This window comes from Neovison vison, chromosome 6 (assembly GCF_020171115.1).
Source record: "Neovison vison isolate M4711 chromosome 6, ASM_NN_V1, whole genome shotgun sequence".
NCBI lineage: Eukaryota > Metazoa > Chordata > Mammalia > Carnivora > Mustelidae > Neogale > Neogale vison.
This window is the reverse complement of record NC_058096.1, coordinates 43,332,434-43,353,014: the sequence shown is the minus strand read 5'-3', so window position 1 is coordinate 43,353,014 and position 20,581 is coordinate 43,332,434.

The following is a 20,581-nucleotide window of genomic DNA, read 5'->3' as shown; positions in this document are numbered from 1 at the left end:
CTATAGAGATACAGAAGCCATGGTTGTGTTGTTATACAGTTAAATAAACTCTTTGTTGGCATACAGCTGGTAAAAGAAAACATGAATATTCAAACCATTAAATCTGCATTTCCGTAATCATTATTTCCATATTGAAAGGATCTTTTTTTTTTTTTTTAAAGATTTTATTTATTTATTTGACAGAGAGAGATTACAAGTAGGCAGAGAGGCAGGTAGAGAGAGAAGGAGGAGGAAGCAGGCTCCCTGCTGAGCAGAGAGCCCGATGCGGGACTCGATCCCAGGACCCTGAGATCATGACCTGAGCCGAAGGCAGCGGCTTAACCCACTGAGCCACCCAGGCACCCCCCATATTGAAAGGATCGTAAAGCAATTTTACCTCCCTCCCTTCCCAATTTTTCATGACCGAGATTAGAGTTATTAAGGGTTTTTATATGGTTTCTCACAATGTGATCTATATTAGAGAATATTCCATGTACATTTGAAAAAGATATGTATGCTTCTGTTGTTGGATGGAGGAGTCTATAAATGACAATTAGGTTGGGGTGCCTAATGCCTCAGTCAGTTAAGTGTCCCACTTTTGATTTTGGCTCAAGTCATGATCTCAGAGTCCTGAGATAGAACTCTGTGCTGGGTGTGGAGTCTGGTTAAGATTTTGTCTCTCCTTCTCCCTCTGCTGCTCCTCATCCCCACCCAACCTGTGTGAACACTCTCTTGGGGAAAAAAAAAAAAAGACAATTAGGTCAAGTTAGTTAATAGTGTTATTCAAATCTTCAGTCTTACTGATTTTTTTTTAATCTACCTCTTGTATCAACTATTGAGAGATGAATGTTAGTCTCATCACAAGAAAAAAATTGTCACTAGATGTGGTGATAGACAGCTAAACTTCTGGTAATCATTTCATTATATACATTATATGTTATACATATATATAACATATCTATTATCATTATATTGTTTGTTTTAGACTAATACTATGTTATATGTCAATTATATCTCAATAAAACTGGGAAAAAAACACAGGTGAAAAAATAATAAATTGATTGATATCTGAAAATCCAAATGTTGGGTATAAGTTTCACAAAAATCCTAGCAGTAAAAAAAATAAAAAATTTTAAAAAAGAGAGAGAGAGAGAAATTACATTGCTATAAATAAAACAAAACAAAAAAACCTGCTTGATATAAAGGAACCCTAACTGTGGAATTTTTTTTGCAGGGGCTAAGAGTATTTTCTAGTTGAATATATATTGCTGACTTCCTCAAATAGTGTTTCAACTAAACAGAGTAAGTCTATTTTCTCAGGATTTCAATAGAAAGAAAAGGAAAGAAAAGAAAAGAATAGAAAAGAAGGAAAGAAAGAAAGAGAGAGAGGGAGGAAGGAAGGGGAACGGAAGGGAAGGAAAGAGAGAGGGAGAGAAGGGGGGATGGACAGAAGGAAGGAAAGAAGAGGGGAGGGAGAGAGGGAAGGAGGGAGGGAGGAAGGAAGAAAGGAAAGGAAAGAAGGAGGGAGGGAAAGTAAGGGAAATGAAAGGAGAAAGAGGAAGGAAGAGAGAAAGAAAGAAACTGGTCTAATAGGAGAAATTAGGTATGAGCTATAGTTCCCAAATATGAGCTAATTTGACAAGAATCTATAAAATGAACTAGATACTTCACTTAAGCTTTTATTTGGAAAAGTCTCCAAGATATATTTTTAAGTGAAAAAAGTAAGGTATCACACCATCTGTGTAATATATAAAATTTTCGATGTAAATAATATATGCATTCATTAAATGATATGTAAATTATCTTGAAGAATATTAGAAGGAATTAGTAGTATTTTCATCTGGAAAATGTGACTGAGTTGGGAAGACAGGAAAAATTGTCACTTTTTATTTCATTCTCTTCTGTATCAGTTTTAGAGTTTTTAATCATATGTGTTCTGTATTACAGTTATTATCAATAGTAATAATGGAAGAGGAATATTTTGCCTGCATTTAAAAATAAAAGGAATTTCTCACTAAGATGGACATGCATTCACTAAAAACAAGAAATAACAAACTAATATTGTTTTCTTCAGAGAGTAACTAAATGAGTAGATCAGAAATATTTAGTGGACACACTGCATTAGTACTTTAGTAAAGATTTGACAATTATTGGTGATAATCTTATAAATAAAATACATAAATATAGACTGATATAGAATCATAACTAATCAAATATTTCAAGACAAGTGATTAATAGATCAGTGTCAACTTAGATGGATATATCCAGAAACACGATTCAAGATTTTGATGTTCTATATTTTCTATTGATTTATTTCATTAATAAGTTAGCAAATTTCAATTTAAAACTTTATTCCTGAGAGCAGGAACATAGCAAAGGTATCTTTCATCACTAACTTTATTTAACATTTTACTAGTGGTCTTCTAAATGATTTAAGGCAAACAAAGATATATATATAAAAAAAGGGTAAATTAGAAAGGAAAATCAACAACTGCCATTGTCTACAATTGATATTATTCTGTATGTATCATGTAGAACATCCAAAGTAGTTTACAAACTGGTAGAATTAATAACTGAATTTAGCAATATGGTTAGACTCAAGATCAGTATAAAAATCAACTATATTTTTATATAGCAGCAAATTAGAATGTTGGGCTCAGCTGGGAACATCTGGTTTTGGCTGGGCTGTCTCATATGTTGGCTATAACCTGTGGGTGTGTGAGGTGGCTTTGGCCATTTTGTTTGGACTCTTTCACATCCTTGGAGCCTCGGCTGGGACAACTGGGCTAACTCTACCCTGGTTCTTACAGTTTTTCATCCTCCTTCAGGATGACTGTGACTTGTTCACATAGCAGAGGGCTTCCAAGAGACTGAGTGGAGGGTCACAATGTCTCAAGGCCTATGTTCAGGTTTGGCAGACTCTTAGTTTTGCCACATTTGGTTGGCAAATCAAATCATAAAGAAAGTCATAAAAGCTTTATAGGCTTTAAAGTCTTTATCATAAAGGAATATAGACTCAATATTTTGATGAGAAGACCTGCAAAGTCACATTGCCAAGACTCTAGATACAGCACGAAATATTTGGCAACAAATAGAGTTATCAGAGGACATTCTTTGAACAAAAGAATGGCCTCATAAATGGAATTGATCTCTGTTTTGATCAACCAGGTCATTTCTACATGTAACATCATAATAGCACGTTTCACAACAGAAGGTAGTTACAAGACATCCTAAAGAACTGAAAATAAGGGCCATCTGAGAGCTTTTACCTTTGTAGATAAGAAATTCATTGTTTCCAGTTTTCTTTACCACAAACCATATCAAATGCACAGCAAGTATGACTATAAATATAGACAAGTTTTAGAAAAGGCAAGAATATAAAGCCCTAAGGAGGGCAATAATTTCAACTAGAAGGCACAGAGAATATTTCTCCCTTCTCATATTAGTGAAACAATAGGTTGTGGGAATGGCTTTCCTAAAAAAATTTTTTAAAAATTGTTGACCTGTCCTATCCATGAAAGAAAAAAAGATAAAAGATCAGAAATAGGCTTTATTTTGTCACTAAGTCAACATGAGAGTTTTCAAAGAAGCAAAAATTAGAAAACAGTCAGATGTTTTAAAGATTGTCAGTCAGAATTTAATGTTGAGATAAGTTAATGTAAGATGGCCAAGAGAAAGAAACAACATTTACTCTGTATTTTGGACTTTAGGAGATGTATTATGCAGTACATGGAAGTAGACCCTGAGAGAGGATTCTAGAACAGAAGAGGAAGCCCTTACCATCACAGCAACTAAACACTGAATATAAGAAGTTGGGCAAGTTTTTTGCCTTCTTCTTTAAAGTGAGTTTCACTTAGCAAACGGATTGTTTGTTTTCATTAATTTACATGAATATTCTCAAAGCACTCCTTTGTTAAGAGAACATCAGGTAAAAAATGTATTTAATCAAAGATGACAAATCCCAAAGCTCTGAAAATGGTTTATTTGAGAATGAAGATGTTTTGTAGCTCTTTGTGGCTGAAGATTCAGGTATAAACCTGAACGAAACGTAATAGGGGACTAGCTCTTGTGCTTTTCTTACCATCCAATCCTGCCCGGAGAAGGTAAACATTCATGAAATTGTGGCTGACTGGTCATTTGGAGGATAACCCTCACTTGGGAAGAAGAGGGGTGTTGCTCCTAAGGAAAGCATACCAGCATACTGGATAAATACAACTGCTGTTAACTCTTTAAGAGATGGTGGTTCCTGGTGACTGAAAGTGAATATTATAGGACTCCCTTTTAATGCAAATACTGAGAAGGAAGCTAATATAAGTTCACCAATATACTAAATAAAAGATGGAATATATACGAAACATATACAAAGTTCTGAGAACTTGAGAAATTAAAATAAACTGTTGGCATAGTCTTAGAGAATTCTAATTTAAGATACTAGAGAAGTTCATGTGGAAAAGAACATGATAATAGGCCACAGAGATTGATTGATTGATACAGAAAATAAGATAGTATATAATGTTACCACTTAGTGGGCATGAGTTTCACAAAAACACGTAAGCAAGTTAGTTTCAATGAGAAAAAGAAGTGATTTATCACAATTTCTCTCTGGGACAAATCTGTGTTTCATGAATGAGATGTGTGATTTTTTATGACGTATGGAAATTCTACTAGGAAAATTAAATGTTTTAGTAGAATTTTATGTTATCTTAACTGGATGGATATATTGAATAATGAACTTATTTGATGTTGAGAACAAAAATGGATAATAGAGTAGAAGACATCTCTTATGGTTATTTACAGAGTAGATTCTGAGACAGAACATGAGCGAAATTAGAATCACTCAGATTGCTATTAAGGAGGGAATTCTAAATAGCCTCTACTTGGGGTTAAATGGATTACATACCCAAACTTAAAAAAAAAATCATTCTCCTAATAAATAGAGGAGTACAGAATGTACACATTCTGTACATGTGTATCAATCTATGTTAAAAATCTGAAAAAATAAACTACAAGATACGCTAAAACCTGGGCAAACTGTTAGGGGACCAAAGCCTCCAGCTCTGGGAGAGTGAACAGTTAGCTTTAGGTTCTACCTAAGTTTCTCAAACACATAAGTACTAATCTGCTCTAGTGGCAATGATGAAAATAATGGATCATAAATGTTAATAAAATTTCCCCAAATTTTATTTGGGGGAAGGCATTAGACGTGCATATTAGATATTATACCAATCGAGGGCTGGACTTTGGAGTTTGGAGAGGATTCTGAATATAGGGTTGAATGGCTTCATTTGTTGCTGTTGTTGTTGTTATTGTTTTGTGTTGTTTCTTTAATGTAGATCTTTCTTTTCAAAGGATCCCCAGTTCAATCCATTAGAAACATTTTAAAAATCATGCCTATTTGCCATTCTGTATTTCTACCTCTATGAATTCTGTTTACTTCCTAAAATTTTAAAGCTTTTAATTTATAAAACCATGAGTTTACCTTAAATAAGTTCCCTTTTCTCTTCTTGCCAATTTTTGCAAACACTAATTAGCTGCTGTAATAAATTCAGTTAATGGTTTGGTCTGCCGAATAATACAGGTAGATCATAATTTTCCTTAAATTTTAGCAAGTAAATTAGAGAACAAAAGCAGCCAATACCACCCCCAGAGCAATTTTAGGGGCATTTGCTGTATCTAAGTATTTATGAAAAAATGCTTTCCATTTACTCAGCTATTTTTCTCCTTTATTTTATTTGCAGATATAATTAGGTATCAGGAATTAATCCAATAAACTCTGTTAATATTCTTCAAAGTATACTCTTTATGGAGTATCTAGCAAGTGGACCCTGGGACCTTGTTGAGACTGAGTTTTAGTACCAAGATCTTCAATGGGCTACTTTTCCTCTTTTGCTATCTTTTCTAATAACAAAGATCTTTGTTGACTGCATAAATTGGTTGCTATCTGCTCATCTAGTATTATAAAATGTCAAATAACCTCAGTTAAAATCCCTGAATATCATCTGTGTCTTCTCAGACAGAGGTGAATTTTTTGCTGAATTCCTAAGATCAAAGGTGTCTACATATGTGTGTGTATTATTACACTACCTCAACCAGGCAAGAGAGTTCTCTTGAAGATATTTGCATGATTTTAGTGCTCTGAGGTGCTAGTAATAAGTTTGGCTTTAAACCATAGATGGCAATTGAAAGGAAGATTGTACAAATTGAAGATTATACAAATGAAGATTGTACAAATTGAAAAGATTTTCTTTTCAATCTTCTCCATATGAGATTTTCTCCATATGAGGAGTAGTCAGTACATTCAGAGGTGATTATACTTGATGAACAAGGCAATGAAGCAACTTCAAGTTAAGCTTATACATTTATATCATTTTTATAAGGTGAAGGAATTGAATTTAAAGCTATTGATTAATAAATAAATGTTAAGAGGATCAGTATGACAGTTAATAAATTTAAATAAATGTTATACCATAATAATAAAGAATAAATATTATTTTCAAGTATCTATAAATGTCACAGTTTATGTTTTATAGTCATGGGAGCAAGTCCTTTTAGTCATGGGAGCAGGGTCCTAGAAATGGGGCAGGGAGGAGCTCCAAACAAACAAACAAACAAATACCAGTGGTTTATGTTTAAAAACCAGCTCTCCAAAATAAAACATAACCAAGCCAAAAAAAACAAAAACAAAAACAAAAAACAAGCAAATAAAAAAAATACTTGTACTGTTCACTAATATCCATGGTGTACATATTCCCTTCATGGCCAATATCAATAGAACATGACTATAACAATTTGGTAAGAGATATGCACAACTTGGGTTAAAAGTGCCATCAAACCACCACTGGAAGACTTGGTTAGCAGAGAACCCAAATGTGTCTCTTACAGTCCATAAGCTATTCAATGACTGGGTCACTCGCTATCCTGACCACTGGAAACTGGTTCTCACATGCATGTACACAATAACTAGTTGTTAAATAAATAAACTCCAAATGAGTTACAACTATTTCTGTGCTAGTTAAATCACATTTAGTGAACTTTATTCACTTCTGGATTTTTAGACTTCTTCTTTGAAATGTAGTTATTCTTATTTAAGACAGTTTCTCATTTTGAATGCATTTACATTTTTTTCTTCCCACATTTACAGCCTGTTTCTTTTTTTTTTTTAAGTATTTTATTTACTTATTTGAGAGAGAGAATGAATGAGAGAGAGCATGAGAGGCAGACTCTCTCCTGAGCAGCGAACCTGATGTGGGACTTGATTTGGGGTCTCCAGCACTCTTGACCTGAACCAAAGACAGTTGCTTAAACAACTGAGCCACCCGGGCCCCCTGGATTTTTAGACTTTAATAGAGATATAGACACAATGGAAAATATATCAAACGATACTGATAAAGATATTGATGCATGCTAGTAGTATATTATAACAGGAATATCTGAAGAAAATGAGAAGATACTGCTTATAGAAATAGAAATGTAGAAGTTGCAATATTATCACTTTCAAATATTTGAAGTGCCACGGCACCTGAGTGGCTCAGTTGATGAAGCCTCTAGCTCTTGCTTTTAGCTCAAAAGTCGTGATCTACAGGGGTCATGAGAGCGAGCTGGTGTCAAGCCCAGCATGGAACCAAGTGTCAGACTCCATGCTCAGCATGAAATCTGCTTCAGACTATTTCTCCATCTCATCCTCTCCTTACCTCCCCCCTTATGCCCTTTCATGCATGTACTCTCTCTTTCAAACAAATAAATAAATCTTTTAAAAAATATACTTGAAGTGTCATTTTTTAAAAGTTTTTATTTATTTATTTGAGAGAGAGGGAGAGCATGAGTGGAGTAAGGCACAGATGGAGAAGCAGACTCTCGCTGAGCAGAGCCCAATGTGGGGCCCAATCCCAGGACTCTTTGATCATGACTTGAGCTGAAGGCAGATGCTTAACCTACTGAGACACCCAGCTGTCCTTGAAGTGCCATTTTAAAGAGAAATTTTATTTTCCCATATATTGCTTTAAGAAGTAGAAACAAAAAAATTTTAAGTAGATTGGCTTATTAGAAGACCTTTTTCAATAATTTGAACCCTTCAAAGACATAATAATACTCTGTAACAATTAAGCAATCCATTAGCATTTCAAGGAAAGGAAGGAACTTGGTTGAAAATCTTATTCTGGAAATTCAAATGCCCAGTAGAAGGTTAGAATAAATGATCCCGAAGTCTTCTGAAGTTTTTAGATTTTATAATTATGTGTAAATAAATTCTCTTCACAGAAGATGTAGACATCCCCTTGGATTCTAAAAGAATAGCTGTACGTTTTTATATATTCTCCCCATAGGTAAAACTGTTTGACTCACACAGATAGATGGTAAATTGTCTATTAGTGACTCAAACGGAGACTTCATTTTGGTTCCTGAGAAACCACGTTTCAACTCAAAAGGACTGCATTTAGAGAAAATAAATACTTTATTCACAGAACATGAATATAAATCATGTCTCCTTTTAGTACTATTATATGAAATTATTCTTTTTTACCTCAAAATAAAAATATTCTCTGACCATATAACAGAATCTATCTGTATATGTAATGTGAAATATTTTTCTAAGCCACTTCAAATATTTTTGTAAAGAACAACATCTCTGAGATCAAAACCTCTGTAAGGTGTGTATCTAATTCACTTTAAAAGTATGCTTTCTGATTGGGGATATATGTCGTTCCCTAGTTTATACATTCTAGCATTCTTTTTTACTCTGCCTTGAAAAATGCTGTATTGGACAATTTTGCCTTCTGAAATAAAATACAGTAATTGTACTGGTGTTCATAATTTTACACATGTATTTCCAGGTAAAAATATGGTGATTAAAGCTCTTCTTTGATAAGAACAAATTTTCTGAACAAGACATTTAATACCTTAGGCTGTCAGTATTGTCACCTAGAAAATGAAGGGATTAAACTAGAAGAATCTAAGAATATCACCTCTATTTCTATAATCTATATTCTCCAAGAAATTATTTCAGTAGTTTATCAATGTACTTTAAGCTGTTACTATGTAACAAGCCATAAACTAGGCACTGGTGACACAGAGGAATAAAACCTGAGGCACAGGACCTCATTAATATGCACATCATCTAAAGTGTTGTTAAAATTTATACTCACTGTGCCCAAGTTACACTGTAGGTACAAGGGCAGAGTGATTTACTCCATCAAGAGGATGGCATAGAGGAAATATTTTACAAAGGAGATAATGTTTGAGTAGTTTAAGAAAGAGAAGTAAAATTCAAAAAAGGCTTATGTATCTGACCATTTGTTGCTTTAAAAAAATAACAGTATGCTTAATAAAAGTCACAGTTATCATACTAATAATTCATATGGTTTGACTTTCCATGTTTAAATTATTTACAATATCCTTAAATGTTATTTACTTTCAAAAGGATAAATAAATATTTGAAATACTTGGAGAGCATATACCAATTTGTACAAATATTCTCATGGTAGCTCTTCCAAATCTAGAAATTCATTAAATTGTTGAACCAATTTCTTCAGCTCCCATTAAGAATAATTCTTGCAAGGCCATCAGGTAACCTAAGAAAAAAATAAGTTTTCCAAGTTTTCCAAAATCAAGGTCTTTTGCTGTGAACATAGAAATCTGAATGTGACTGAAATATATGAAGATTCAAAAAAATAAGTTTTCAGAACTTGAAGCCAAAAGCCACTTGCCTCTCATTGTACTTTGCCTTTCAGCTTGAGCAAACCTTATGGACCAGACCCTCCTACAAACTTACTCCCACCCTTGCATGTTCAGTCCCATTCCCCCTCATCACCAGTTCCTCCAGCACATCCTCTGGAGTCATCGGGATGCGCCTTGCCAAGAAGCCCACTATATGTTGTTGCATCTCAGATTTCTGTTCTAAGACATCTGTTCTAACATATACCACTGCCTCCTTGGGCCATCTTCTCCATTCTCACGACTTCAGCAGCAGGTGTATGAACAAAATCAGAATCCAGACCAGACCCTCTTTTCTATATGTTCATTTGAATCGCTCACATAGCCCAAAATTTCACTTGCCATAGTATTCTCCAATAAACTGCTTGTCTTCATCTATTTCTTATGTCAGAAAATAATGTACACATATAAGATATGCCTGGGTATCTGGACATTGTTCTTATTCTTTTTCAAATCCTCACTTCCCATATATTCAATCCCTCTCCAAAATATCTTTTTTTTTCTTTATTGCAATGTCAGGCATTATTTATTGATGTTGAAATACATATACACATGAAATACGCATGAAATATATACAAATACATATGCATTTGTCTTTTGAACAATGCAAAAGAAATGCAATTAAGAACAAGGTTACTAACACAAAATGTTACTTCAATGTGGTTTGTTGATTTAGTAGCATCAAAAGGAACCAAGGAAGTTGTAATAACTGAAATTCCATCCATCACCACATTCTACATATACTATCTCACTGAATTTTCACACGAAATCGTTTTATACCTCTAAATTAGTTTACCTTCCCAAGGTCTCATAGCATCTCTCATTCTATTTGATAATATCAAGCTATTCATTATTCTATATGTCACTCATTATGCCAGATGGCCCTGTTCCATTGCTAGATTTCAGGAAGCCTTAGACCTCTGCATTAAACATCCTCACCCCTGGCTTGGAACTTTCCCATTTGTATGGTTGGTTCCCTCAGATTCGTGTCTCCACTTACAGGACACCTTAGACTTCCTGTGGACAATCCAAACAGGACCTGTTACCCTGTTTTAACTGAGATTCATTTTCTTAGAATTATACTTAGCAAGTATGTTCAGCTCACTGTGGAATCCCTAGCACCTATGGTTTTCTAAGGCATAGAGCATCAAAATGTCATTTCTTTTTTTTTTTTAAAGATTTATTTACTTATTTGACAGAGAGAGAGAGAGAGATCACAAGTAGGCAAAGAGGCAGGCAGAGAGAGAGGGGGAAGCAAGCTCCCCACTGAGCAGAAAGCCCCATGCGGGGCTCCATCCCAGGACCAAGACCATGACCTGAGCTAAGGCAGAGGCTTAACTACACAGGTGCCCCTCAAGATGTTATTTCTATGTGCTTTATTTCTTATATGACGAAGTCAAGAATACTTTGTATTTTAGTATGGCTGAAAGAATCATTTCCAGGAACCCAAACATTTTGTTTGTTGTTAATACTTGGGCAATTTCACGATGTGTGTGGCCGCTAACCTACATTGATTGTCTCTCTCACGAATCTCTCCTAAACTGTGTCATAGGTTTTCTGGTTCCAAAATCAAATTCTTTTTACTAAGGTAAGGAAACAAACATTTTAGGAAAAAGACAATAGGATTCATTATGACAAGTTGGCAAAAATATTGGTGTTTTGACCATCACATTTAAATATGGGCTTGATAACAATTAACTCCTATGGCTATTTAGGGAAAATGATCATACTTGGGGCTCACTCATCTAGTTTGACAGATGATATTACTATTTATAATGAATCCATTCTGTGCAATGTTTGGCTAATTTTAGCCCAAATTGTCTCATCAGCAACCTTTCCTTATGACCCTAGTTAATCAAAAACTTGTTTTAATTGTTCTGTTACACCATGTTCTCTTTATTTTCAGCATACCAATCCACATTTTTTAGCTTCAGTTTCAAAATTACAATTACAACTTTCAAAATTACAGTTACATTAGGACTAAATATTTCACGAATTGACTGGTAACCCGACTTTCAAAATTACAGTTACATTAGGACTAAATATTCCATGATTCAACTGGCAATCCGACATCATTTTGATATCTGACATTCCCCCCCCAAGTAATTCCTGTATCTCTACTTTGCTTTTACTTCCAGTAATCCAGTCATTCCTAGTACCCTTCACAAAGCCAAGATATCCAATACCTCTCTGTATTCTTGTGATCAATTTCCATAAAAAAAACCTTATTGCATGAATACTGTTTTTCTGAAAATAAATAAATTGAAAAAACAAAAAAACCTTATTGCAGATTTTCCCGCAACTGCCAATATAAACTTTCACTCAGTTTTAATTATGATTACACATTTTAAATTTAGACAGGTGAGCAACAGTCAAACACGCATATTCAGAGTAATTTGATTATAAGACTAACCAAAAAATAAAGAGTTCTCTACTTTTTCTTTTACTCTTTCTTTTTCTTTTTCTTTCTTTCTTTCTTTTTTTTTTTTTTTTAAGATTTACTTATTTATTTGAGAGAGACAGAGATCACAAGCAGTGGGGAGGAACAGAGAAAGAGGACAAAGCTGCCTCCCCACTAACCAGGGAACACGTGTCGGTCTCTATCCCAAGACCCTGAGATCATGATCTGAGCAGAAGGCAGACACTTAACGGACTGAGCTACCTAAGCACCCCCAAGAATTCTCCATTTTTAAAAAAACTTAATTTTATCTGTATTCTTGTATTTAAAACTGTGATATATCTGGGAAGTAATCTACTTGGGAACAGGCTGTGACCCTTTAGGGCAGAGTGTATTATGATGATTCAATAAAAAATGGCCTGGATCTCAAGGTCATTAACCTAGATTTGATGTTGGTTCAAAATCTTAATACAGAATTAGAAATCAATATAATCTGCCTTGATGAAACAAACTTGTGTGTTTTCTTTCCAAGTCTGTGAAATGAAGGGCTGTTTCTAATTACCTTTTTTTCATCAAGAGACAAGTAAATCTCCCAGCACGAGACAAATATAGTTACACCTTAGGAATGTCAGCAAACTGACTTCTTTCAATGGGCAGCTATCCACCACTCATTCAAAATGAAGCTGCTAGCGGGCAACATCTGTAGTTCTACGAGTATTCATCAGCCCCCCATGATGCTGGTAAGATTGTCAGGTTTTGACCAAGTAATTTTCGAGCAAGTATTCTCCCAAAAGTTTTGGGCTTTTCCTTTGTAGCTTAGCATCTCCACATATCAGTTCTAACATACCACTGAGAGACTGTGCCATTGTTTCTACAACACAAGGAAAAACTCCCAAGCCCCATGTAAAAGCTGATATCTTTTTTCATGTCTATCGGCTCTCTTCATCTCTACAGACATCCCACAAGTCCAAATCAGTGCTCTCTTAATGCCATAAATATTGTGGGAATATATCATGAACAGATCAATGATAGTCTCTTAATGAAATAGCTAGCTACATGCACTCCCACCTCCTCATTTTACCTCCCTATTTTTGATATTGTGATTTTATTTTGTATATATCTGGCCATGTCAACCACTAACTAAAATCCTATAGATAATTTTCTATTGCCCTCAAAATAAAGACCAAATTCTTTCTTTGGATTTTAAAATTCTGTTTTATTCAAGTAATAACTCCCTCTCTTTAGCTTAATTGATGTCACTCTTATGAAAGCTCTTCATACCAGTCATCAAGAATTTCTTTCAAATCTTATAGTATACCATTTCCTCACCCTTAAAGCTATCATGCATATGTTCTACCTACAAGCAATGTACTTTCTTGACATCTACTTTACTTCTACTTACTAACAAACTAGTACTTCTGCTTCTGGTCTCAAATTTCCCTCACCATCTCTCTCCCCAGACTATTATTTCTTTTGATTTTAGTATTCTTCACTTTTACTTTGAGCATTTAGTTCATTTGTGCTTTCTTTTTTTTTTTTAATGGGAGTCTTTCTTCTAAGGCCTGCCTTAACTTAAAATGTCCTATAAAATTTGTAATGTTTTAATTAAAGTAGCATAGAGAGATAAGCAACTAGTTTTATATTTATATCTACACATATATATGAAATTTAGCTTGTTAATCATTTCCATTAAAAATATTCAGAATTATTCTCTTAGGGCATGTAAACAAATATTTAGATCTGTGTGATATGCTGGGATAGAGGGCTGAGGAGAGCTGAGGGTGTAGGAAGGAAAAAAAGGGATAAGGGAGGAAGGGAAGAAAGGAGAGGGAGTTGCTTTGCAATTTTTAATTTTCAGGAAAATAAGAGCAGTAAAAATAAATTTTATATGCCAGAGAACTGCTGTGTTCATTCTGAAGTGTAAGAGCAGTTTAAATCAGGCTCACAGCAATGATGGTTAAACATAGTTGCCTACAACTGCCTCCTAGCAGAAATTCACATACAAGATGACATATTATTTTCTCTTAGAAAATTGTCTTCAACTCAACAAATCTGGCCAGTTCAATGTATAATATTCAATATAAAATGCACATGTCCTCAGAGAATAATGGAGTGAATAAAGCAGTAATTGCAGATGACTCAAACCAAGAAACACTTTTCACTTGAAATATTACAAAAAATGGAGGTAAAGTATTTTTATTTGCTAAAATTAGCCAGAAGTTATTAAGTCTCAAGTTCCCTCTGAAAAGAGAAAACCTGGATAATCATTCCCAGGAAAATATGCTTGTGGACTTGATACCTGTATTAACTATTTGAGATCAAATATATGATGTATTCACTAATGCTTCTTGGAACTTTTTTGGTCTTAAGTAATTAACATACCTTCTAAAAATCCTAGGTCTCTTCTTAGAGAAGAGATTAAGTTTAGTTAAACATTTGCAAAAAGAATACTAAGAATGTAAGCTCTAACTTCTAGAAATTTTAACTTTGAATACAGCCATTTGTATAAAATCTCACATTTTTTTCTTCTTTATTTTATTTTTTTTCCTTTTAGGAAGCTATGGACTAATTGAAAGCCAGAAGAGAGGGGAAAGACAAGATGGAAGATAAGGCATTTTATAATGACTGAATATTATTATTGAAATACCAGATTACAGTATACTTATTTCAGCATGAGAATTTGCATGGCAATGAACTATACCATTGAATGCATATTAGAATTGCCTCATATTTGAGACAAAGCAGTAGGGAGATGGAAGTGAGAACAGATGACACAAGCTCTCTATAACTATATCCTAAACTTGAAAATGTAAGAATTTTACATTACATTTTTACAGGGAAAAAAATTATCTTGGAACTCTTGGGTTAAATAATGTTGAATTAGAGTGTTATTGTCAAACAAATAGTCTCACTATAATGTCTTCATAACCATCAGTCTTTACAGTGAAATAGAAAGCTAATACCAATTTTAAAACTTATATATATATATACATATATTTTAAAACAAAATCAGATTAATGGCTCCAAAATAACATAATGAAATAGACAATGATGTCTTGGTAAAGTTATTTTGTATCTCACAACATGAATGTGATACAGACAGCCACTATGGTGTGTATATTTATCTATATTTATCTATATACAGTCAGCTCTGCTATATTAATGGTTTTAAAAATGCAGATGTGTTTCAAGATAAATGCCATATTAGGGAACAATGAAAACATAACACACAACTTTTTTGTTTGCTTATGAGATACCTCCATGAGATGGGAAACACTACATGAATGCAGAAACTGAAACTGGGTAAATTCAGTAGGAATAAATTAAAAACATGCTTCTCAAATACCTTCCAGCCACTTCACTCCACCTCATTTGCTTTGAGCCACACCAGTTCACCTTACGTTACAACTTTCCATCTGATTTCACGTAATCCTCCTTCTACCACTTCACAATAATTCCCACACTGAAATCTTTTGGTGCTTATTCCCACAAGCAAAGTTCAGGTCTTCTCCAAGGTAAAGTACAATATTTATTATGAAATGTATTTCTTATACATTTTTGTGCATTTCTAATTATTTCTCAATCATTTTTATGAGGTGCCTGTATTTTTGGAGGTCATTGACAAAGTTTTTGAGTATTATGTCCCTAGTCCCAATTTTCCATAAGTCTTTTGTTTTCTATTGTGTGATTTTGCAAAAACCAATAACTCTTAGGAACACATATGTTGCATTACAGAACTGACTGTATCAAGGACCTGCGATGACATAAGGCTCCTATCACATTTCTATATTCCAAGGCTCCACAGAAGTTTTACAGATTTAGGGCACTGCAACTTATGGTCTTCATGAGGAATGAAGGCATGATTTATATATTTAGTCCACTTTGATCTTTCTTCCTTTGCCCAATAAAATTAAAGTATTATATTTGGCTCCAAGAAAACTCACAAATACAATCATGACCTAATGGCAGTCCTTGAATGAAAAATAGTTATGTTAGTGATTAAAATAATTTGATTACATTCTAGTGATTATTTTTTGGATTCTCTTTCAAATTTAAATGTAACAGTCTAAAACTGACCAAATTCTCAAATTTCACATGCCATTGTCTTCCAGATACTGAGGTGGTCTGGATTTTGGAAATTCTTTGGAAAAACTCCACTGAATTTTCAAAGCATACCATAACAAAAGAAACAACAAGCCATCTCTAAGACTAACTGCATTTTCTGATCAGCCATATCCAGAGAAGTGTAAATGACCATTACTGTCTTAGTTAGCTCAGGCCACTGTAACAAAACACTGTATCCTTCGTCCCCTAAAAAACAAAAATTTATTTCTCACAGTTCTGGAGGCTGGGAAGACTTCAGATCAAGGCACTGGCTGTTTCTGTTCTCAGTAAGAAATTTCTTCCCGGTTTACAGACTGCAGCTATGTTATTTATCTTCACATGATGGAGAAAAGAAAACTCTGGTGTCCCTCCTTTTTACAAACGCATTCATCCCATCATGGGAACTCCATTCCCCTGACCTCATCTAAACCTAATTACCTCTCACTTCCTAATTACATCTCACTTTCTCATACCATCACATTGAGGGTTAGGGCTTCAACATGATGAATTAAGAATGGGACAGGCAGAGCATTCTGTCTATGACACTACCTTTCCCGGGTGTTTTCCTCATTGACCCCTCAATTAAGAACATCACTGATTTCCTCAGTCTTGGATAGATTCCTATGGTGTCTGACTCATAAATGTCCTTTGCTTTAGCCGTGATCAATATATCTTTTTATTTCTTTATTTAAATGCCCTCTACCCCTCTGTTTCTGAATCTGATAAGCTACATATGCTTCCTGCTATTGATAGTAGGTCATGGTGCATATACTCCAACTCCTGATTGGTTCAAATGAATAGGATTTTAAAATTCCCAATGTTTAAAACTCCCAAGCTCCCCCAGAGCTTTCAGGCAAAAACTGCTGTTTCAGTTTGAGTTAATTACCCCAATTTTGTTTATTTCAACTTGTTGAGAGGTACGTAGTGCTTATGAGAATAGTTTGCTTTATCAGATGAATTCTTAGAGAGGAAGGAATGATTAAGTCAGAAAGGAATTTTTTTTTTTAAATTTTTACAATGGTAATTAGAACTGAACTGGAAGAGAGCCTAAAGCAAAAGTATGTCATAAGAGTCAAAAAATAAGATTACCAAGTTACAGTTTAGTTAGAAATATGAGATGGAAAACAAAGGACTTCTGGTGGTGTTTAAAACTCATAGCACTGGGTGCCTGGGTGGCTCGGTCGGTTGAGCGTCTGCCTTCGGTTCGGGTCAGAATCCTGGGGTCCTGGGATCAAGTCCTACATGGGGTTCCCTGCTTGCTGGGGAGTCTGCTTCTCCCTCTGCCCCTTCTTCTACTCATTCTCTCATACACTCTCTCTCTTTTTCTCTCAAGTAAGTAAATAAAATCTTTAAACAAAAATTTTTTAAAAATCATAGCACTAGACAACTGACAGAATGGGAGAAGATATTTGTAAATGATATATCAGATAAAGGACTAGTGTCCAAAATCTATAAAGAACTTAGCAAACTCAACACCCAAAGAACAAATAATCCAATCAAGAAATAGGCAGAGGACATGAACAGACATTTCTGCAAAGAAGACGTCCAGATGGCCAACAGACACATGAAAAAGTGCTCCATATCACTCGGCATCAGGGAAATACAAATGAAAACCACAATGAGATATCACCTCACACCAGTCAGAATGACTAAAATTAACAAATCAGGAAATGATAGATGTTGGCGAGGATGTGGAGAAAGGGGAACCCTCCTACACTGTTGGTGGGAATGCAAGCTGGTGCAACCACTCTGGAAAACAGCATGGAGGTTCCTCAAAATGTTGAAAATAGAACTGCCCTATGACCCAGCAATTGCACTACTGGGTATTTACCCTAAAGATACAAACGTAGTGATCCAAAGGGGCACGTGCACCCGAATGTTTATAGCAGCAATGTCCACAATAGCCAAACTATGGAAAGAACCTAGATGTCCATCAACAGATGAATGGATAAAGAAGAGGTGGTATATATACACAACGGAATACTATGCAGCCATAAAAAATGAAATCTTGCCATTTGCGATGACGTGGATGGAACTAGAGGGTATCATGCTTAGCGAAATAAGTCAGGCGGAGAAAGACAACTCTCATATGATCTCCCTGATATGAGGAAGTGGTGATGCAACATGGGGGCTTTAGGGGGTAGAAGAAGAATAAATGAAACAAGATGGGATTGGAAGGGAAACAAACCATAAGTGAATCTTAATCTCACAAAACAAACTGAGGGTTGCTGGGGGGAGGGGGATTGGGAGAAGGGGGGTGGGGTTATGCACATTTGGGAGGGTATGTGCTATGGTGAGTTCTGTGAAGTGTGTAAACCTGGCGATTCACAGACCTGTACCCCTGGGGATAAAAATATATGTTTATAAAAAATAAAAATTAAAAAAAAACATAAAAATAAATAAGTTACTTTTTTCTAAAAAAAAAAAAATCATAGCACAATGGATGTTTTGGAGTGGTAATGTATGGAGATGTTTCCAGTAATACTACCAATCTAGATCCTACAAGAAATTGTAAACAGAGAGGAACCAAAGGAAAAAAGTCCTAGTAGTCTTTATTGAAAGAAAATGTAACTTACTTACAATGAAACAATGTGATGTTAGAATAATCATAAGAGAAAACTGAAAGTTTGCATTTATAATTTCTGAAATTGTGCTACATTAAATAAATTGCTTATCTAATATTTGTGACAATCCAACAATGTAAAAAGCAATTTTAAAGGAAAATATTAATTGGTACTGGTTGGTACCTGAACATAGCATCATAGGTTTGCTGCTATAGAAAATTCTTGCAAAGATAATTAAGTAGGACCAAACATGGGGATCATTTAATTTACCATCCATCAGCCTATGGCAGGAAGTTTCCTGTTAGAAATGCCCGTGAAGTAGGTCAACCATAGTTTATTTTTCTTAGGCATCAAAGTTCATGTCTTTTCAGAAAGCCAAATATAGGGCAGAGACAAAAAATCTAAATATAAAAGTATTAACTACGTTTCACCAATCAGAAAACTTGTATATCTGCATTCTGAAAGAACATTAGGGTACTCCTAATAGACCAAATCATGAACAGTCTGGAAAATGATACAAACAACAAAAACCAGAAAATCTAACATGGGTTATTTCAAAGCAACAGATAAAGGAAAAAGGTTAAATTGTGAGACATACTTTTTATTTCAGCGAAAAGATATATGTATACATGTACAAAATTGAATGTCTTGCTTTATCTTCACAGCAATAACCATAACAAAATCTGGCCTTCACCTGTGTCCATATTCACTTTCCCTAGTCACCCTTTTAAATAGTTTTTTCTTACTTTTTACTTTAAGCAGCAATGACTTAAATATCTGTTCTAAAAAATAGCCTTTTTTAATGTTAATTTTTTAAAAATGTTTTGAGTCTAAGATTGATCTTTTCAACCCCATAAAGTAAGTTTTATAGTCTCTCCCATCTTTTGAGATTATCACAGTTTAGTACCTAAGGAATTTAGTATTTGTCACTTAACGGTGCAGACTATGGCACTGAACACAAGATGACTATAAAGTAAAAGGTGAATTTAGGTTGAGGTGAGAAGAAACTCCACAAACAAGAAGGCAACAGAAAAGAAGGAACACAGGGGCACCTGTGTGGCTCACTTCAGTTAAGCTTCTGACTTTGGCTCAGGTCCTGATCTCATCTGTCTTTGGCTCAGGTAGTGATACTGGGTCCTGGGATGCCCACAGCAGGCTCCCCGCTCAACAGGGAGGCTGCTTGTCCCTCCCTCCCCCCACACCCTCAAATAAATAAAAAATATCTTTAAAAAAAAAAGAAAAAAGAAAAAAGAAGAGAAGGAACACAATTATTGATGTTGACTGACACCCTCAGGATGTCACAGCATTGAAGATTTGTCCTATGCTTCAGGGATCATTGAATGTTGAGCGGTTTGGGAGTCAAGTAGGAACAATAGCAAGGCTTTAGTCAAATGCCCAGCTTGCATGGGGTCTGGCAGCAGCTTTCCACAGGGTCTCTTCCAATATACAGTTACTGCCAAATCCTTCTGAATCCACTTCTCAAGCATTTAGCTTTCCTTGGCAGCAGAGCTTGGATTCAAGTAAAACCTGCCTACGCCTCTTGTTCAGAATGAATGCCAAGGTGAATTCAATTTTTAGGGAAGCAAAAATTCTCTCTCTCTCTCTCTCACTCTCCCCTGCCATCTCTCTTTCTCTTCTTTGTTTGGGATAGTCTGTAGTAACCTGTTAGGTGATTAGCAATATTTACATGGAGATGGAAAGGAAATTCCTAAAATAACACAGAGTAAAAGAGAAATGGGACATTCCATGTGCAAGGATGAGATTCAGTTTTTGAGGGTAATGTACAAGTCACAAAAGAAAACAGGGTCTTATAGTTAAATGGGATATT